Consider the following 6,162-nt stretch of genomic DNA (forward strand, 5'->3'; position numbering starts at 1 on the left):
GGCTGAAAATATAAGTAATGACGACAATATATCATCTGCATTGCTGAAGAGAGCAACTTTCATAATACAAGTAATATTCACTGAGTAAATTAGTTTGTGTTCTAAAATGTATGTTGCATGGTTAAAAATGATAACTAAAATATGTTATAACAACTTGAACTATGAACCACTGTCAAGCAGTCAAAGCAGCCATACGTGCCATAAACTGGCGTATATGAGTCAGCAGTTTCTGACAGGAAGTTCCTCCACCTCTAACTCTAACCTCACTGAGCCTATAAGCTCCGCCTCTAACTCTAACCTCACTGAGCCTATAAGCTCCGCCTCTGACTGCCAGTCTGAGACCATGTGCTGTAGTTAGATCTATTAGGCTGCAGAAGAAGAATCTAAATACAGAAACTACATGTGTCTCTGGGAGCCATAGTACAGCAAATGTAAGTGGTTTTTACAACACCATATTATACAATTATGAAAAGATATGTTTATATATAAAAGATCAGATCAAGATCAGCGCTTCAGATCTGTCTGTTATTGGCTGAAGTGCTTCAGATCTGTCTGTTATTGGCTGAAGTGCTTCAGATCTGTCTGTTATTGGCTGAAGTGCTTCAGATCTGTCTGTTATTGGCTGAAGCGCTTCAGATCTGTCTGTTATTGGCTGAAGCGCTTCAGCTCTGTCTGTTATTGGCTGAAGCGATTCAGCTCTGTCTGTTATTGGCTGAAATGCTTCAGATCTGTCTGTTATTGGCTGAAGTGCTTCAGATCTGTCTGTTATTGGCTGAAGCGCTTCAGCTCTGTCTGTTATTGGCTGAAGCGATTCAGCTCTGTCTGTTATTGGCTGAAATGCTTCAGATCTGTCTGTTATTGGCTGAAGTGCTTCAGATCTGTCTGTTATTGGCTGAAGTGCTTCAGATCTGTCTGTTATTGGCTGAAATGCTTCAGATCTGTCTGTAATTGGCTGAAGCGCAGGGCTCCACCGTAGTAGTTTGAAAAGTGTCTGTCAAATGTCAGCTCGCCCTGTTGCTCCGTCCGCACCTTTGTCAAAGTGCTTTGTAGCCTGGCAAGCCAGACCTACATCAAGATGTTAGGTCTGGCAACTCACCATAGACACGGCTCAATCCGAGGGGTGGGATAAACAGCTGTCTTTCAAATTCCCTCTGCACGCAATAGGACAGCGCTTCAACCAACCAGAGCATTTTCCCAACAGCGGAGCTCGTGTTAGTTGATAGATTCAACGTTTGCCATATCTGGCCGGCAAAACTACGAACACATCTTCCTTTTTTAAGAATGACTTAAGTGCTGTTCTTTGCTCTTTTCTCAAAGAAAAGTTTAACTCCAAGTCCTCCAGAGTCGCGGCCAAAGTCGATTCGAAAGACCGCTGTTCGTCATCAGCCATTCTTTGCTTTCAAGTAGCAGGGAATTCACACGGAACCGTCACAACTCTGTCGTCATTATGTTAAGCCTGCCCACCGACTCTATACACGATGTGATTGGCCTGACCAGAGTTTGGTTTTTCCAGCTCGAAAGTCAACGGAGAGTTGCTAAACTACCCTGGAAGCAAAATAAAATTTGCTGCCACTAGGGTACATCTAGATTTCTAGGCTAAGTACTTTGTATTTTTGGTGAAAAATAAATGTAGCGAAGTTGAATACTTTATTTTTATTCAACTCAAGTAAAAGTAAAAATAAAAGTACCACAATTTAATTATACTCAAGAAAGTAAAAAAAAAAAAAAAAAAGTACTCAAGTGTAACGAAAGTATTTGTAATTAGTTACTTTCCACCTCTGAAATCTACTGACTGTATTTAGAGCTTATATTGTGCTCTAATACATGATAAATTAATATGTGATAACATCCAAACACATTGTTAGCAAAGTCATCCTTGAAAAGTACCCCTTAAAGGAGACATATCATGCTAAATCCACTTTTTAGCCCTTAAATGCATTTTGTTGTATATTTGGAGTGTTTAGAAGTACAGAAAAGTTTAAATTATTCTCTTCAGGTGCTTCGTTGATATCTTTATATTCTGTTTTGGCCTTATTTTTCAACCTGTTCCGATTTTTCTGTTATCTATGACGTTTTGTGAACTATTACGTCACAGTATTTGCAGCGGAACTGCCAAATAAGGACATTGACTTCCAGCCCAACACTTCGAGCAATCCGCCATTTTTATTTCTCGCTGCAATTTTGTAGTCCAAGCTAAAAGATGCAGAAGTTACGAGAGGGTAAGTTAAAATGTTCGGTTGTTGGATGTAGTAACCCACACGCTTCATTACACCGTCTAATGTAGATGAACCGCCGCGCTTGTGACGGGCGCATGTTTAACTGAAAGAACGAGCAGAGAGAGAGAGACCCGCGCGCACGCACTCTCTCTCTTCGGAGCCAGGCGAAAGTGTAAACAAGACACCGTCTCCAAACTAGACGCTGTCTTGCTCTCTCTCCCTCGCACATATTAATCAAAATAAATCGACACAGTGGTAAAAGGTCGGAAGACCAAAGTTTCATGTGTAAATACAGTAACACACCATTGCGATACATCCATATGAAGACGTTGTTCTGCAGGTTCGTCGTCTTCATTTTCATCTCGCTCCGGCTCCGACTCTGGCTCGAACATGTAAGGCTGGCTGGACAAGTCTTCCGTTGTTGACATTTTGTTAATAACGTGTGAATAAAAAGTTTCTGTGCCGCTAGATAATCGTATCTCTGCTATCAAACTACAAAAATGGCCGAACGGGGTGGAGTTGAACCTCTGCATCCTGGAGAGGGGGCGGGGTATGAAGTGTCTCAATTGTATTTAAAGAGACCGCGCCAAAACGAGTTGCTCTCAGACGCACATCAGAAAAGGGGTAGAAAAGGGGCCTGTGGAGCTATAATAATGAAGAATTCAGATCCAAGCATTGCAGTTCCGCTTTATATAGACTACAAATGTATGATTTATATGTAAAAAGGAACGATTTAAAAGCATGATATGTCTCCTTTAATGCACAACGTTGCCCTGAGCCAACAAAAGGAAAAACTACATTTTTGAACATGCAAAATAAAATAAAAACTTTATATAACCTTCTCTAGACCTTCATTCACACACACGTTTTTTTTTTTTTTTTTTTTACTGTTTTTTAATGTACAGTTCATGTCATTTAAAATAAGATTATAAAGCAAATAATCTTACTTTCTTCTCACATCATGTGCTCCTGTGACTGTGTGTCAGAAAAGGAAATCTTGCTTTCAAATGCTGCTCGACTCCCACACCTTATTACACTGTTCTTTGATTATTTTTTGTCCATTCTAAAGGCCCTTGCACACTGAGTCCGAAATTCGCGTCCGAAAATTTCGCTCGTTAAAAAATTCATACAACCTCACGTTATGTCAATCACGCTCGTACACTGCCTCCGAAACTTTCGCCCGTCAAAATAAAAATCGAATCAGGTACGATTTTCTGCGTTTTTCGCATCCGTAGCAAGCATTTTGAATGGTGTTTTGACAATTCAGAGCCACTGAATCACGAAAGCGAAAAAACGCAAGCGATAATTTCGGACTCAGTGTGCAAGGGCCTTAACTGGTTGCAATCTTTTATAGAAACATATAGGACTGAACATAGGGCTTAAGAAAACTTTCAGCGCTGTGCTGTAGAGGGTTAATAGACATGTGACTTTTACTAGAGAAGTCATCATTCTGATTTTTCATTTGTTCATTCTGCCGCCACTTCAAGTACTTCTTGTTTCTAAAGTCACTTAAGTGTGACATGACCACAAATAATCAAACTTTGATTTACAGCCAAAAAAAAATACATACAGTACTTTTACAATCTGCTGAATATACTAAACTAGCTCTTACATTTCCATCACTTACCTGTGAGTGAATATCAGATCTGGTCGTTGATGTCAGAGTTTCTGAAATGAAATGCTGTTTGCTGAAGCTTCCTGTTCATATGTTTAGCTTCACTTTCTCTTAAATCTTTAAACACTTGCAGCGATGCTATATAGTCCAGTCATTTTAAGCCAAAATGGGGCTCCACCTAGGACAAATTGCAACAGAAGCAAACTCAGCTGATTTTGTATCCTCAATATGTCATGAGTAAGAAAAAAAGCCCCGAAGAAACCCATCAGAGGGAACGTTTTGAAAAAGACCCAAATATACCCTATTCATAGGCCTATTCATTCTCTTTCTCATGTGAATAGGCTAAAATTGTTAACGTTTAGATATCACCATGAAAATTACTGAGTTGATTACTTCCTGTTGTGATTCCTGTCTTATTTTTTTTATTTATTTTTTTATATATTCCTTCTGAAAATGTTGTAATTATTTATTTATTTATTTATTTTTTATTAGAAATAAACATATAAAAGTCAACAAATAGTAAATTATCAACATGAAAACACGAACCGGAACATACACCAGAGGAGAAAAAAATAAAGGACAAAATGTACAACAATAAAAATACAAGAAAAGAAAAGCAAAGCAAATAAATAAAGGAGATACAATCAATTAGAGCATGTTAGGATAAGAAAATGCGACAAAATTTAAAGGGGGATTTTGAAGAGAGCACAACAAGACAATGTTTTCCTTGCTTTGGTCTTATCAGAAACAGAAAGCGTTTGAAGGTATTGATGAAATTCGCTGAGGAAATCTTTGAATAATGGCTTATGATTGGAAAATTTACATTTATGGATAAGTAAAATTCTTTCTCAAAGTTTTTCTCCGTATTAATAAAACCAAATATAACATATTTCCAGAATAAAGAAAAATGAGGGTACACAAAATCAATAATATACCTGCAAAAGCTCTTCCAAAACATTTTGGTATAGTTACAGTCCCAAAACAAGTGTACAGTAGTTTCATCTTGTGCTTTACAGAAATCACATTTTATGTCAATGTCAGGTTTAAACTTTTTTAGGTAACTTTTCACTGGATAGAATCTATGAATTAATTTAAATGAGACTTCTCTGACTTTATTTACAATAAGGTATTTATGTGGCAATAACCAAACTTTTCTCCAGTCCACAATATCCACAAAATTGCTCCAATAGGTAATTACATAAGATTTGGTAATAATATCTTTCTGAAAGAGAGCACGAATGGACCTATTGCTAGAATATGGAACTAGACAAATCTTGCCCACCATTGTTTGAATGGTATCAAATATAGGTGGTGTGGTATGCAAAGTCCTATCCAAACCTCTAAACAATGTGATAACACCTGTGGGAATAGCATCAAAAACAATGGCAAATTCTCTAGGCGTGACAGGAAAATTAAATTTTTGCAGGAATTCGCCATATTTATATAGACACCCATCTTCATTAAAAAGATCACGTACTAACGTAATATTGTTATCATGCCAGTTTTGAAAAAATAAGGACTTGTTTTTATAGAGAATATTATGATTGTTCCATATGCAATATGAATGTGGGGAAAAGTTGTGTTTATAAATAAGAGACCAAGCCAGAAGCATTTGTTTGTGGAATGAAGAGAGCTTTCCAGGTAATTGTTCAATGTTATAATTGCATAACGAAAGAAACTGAAGACCACCCAGCTGGGAGAATATATAATTTGGGATAAAGTTCCAAACTGAAAAGGGGCATTTTAAGAAGTGCTTCATCCAATTAATTTTAAAAGTGTAATTTGTGATTCCTCTTATGTTCCCCTCGTCTTGTGTGGACTTTTGTCATTTCCTGTCCTGTACCATGTTTTGTAGTCTATAGAGTGCCGAAGTTATGACGTCACTTTGTAGGCCAAAACGCGGAAGTGAGTTAGCATTTTAGCACTTCCGGTTCCCTCGCCCTAAAGTCTATGGTTTACCAGTTCTTTATTTCTGTGGAGAGACTGTAGTTCGACAATGGTGTTTTGTTTTGTCCCGAGATGCAACCACAAGTCGTCAAATGAAAGATGCTCGTTTTGCCATTTTCCGTCCAATGTTACCCAGCGGAGACTCTGGGTTCGTGCCGTAAGGTAAACTCACACAACGATGATTTCCATGTGAACACCGTATTTACTGCCTTAATGTGGCCACGACGAAACTTTAATGGTGCATATTGCTTAACACGCTAATGTACTTTGACGGTCAGATGGAGTTAAAAAGGTTAGCAAGAATAAACATTGTTCATAACCAAATCAACAGCTAAAATACCTTTTGTCTTTCTCTTAAAATATCTAAAAGCTTGTTTACTTTGC

Source organism: Scardinius erythrophthalmus, assembly GCF_964197995.2.
Source record: "Scardinius erythrophthalmus genome assembly, chromosome: 15".
In the NCBI taxonomy this organism is placed as follows: Eukaryota; Metazoa; Chordata; class Actinopteri; order Cypriniformes; family Leuciscidae; genus Scardinius; species Scardinius erythrophthalmus.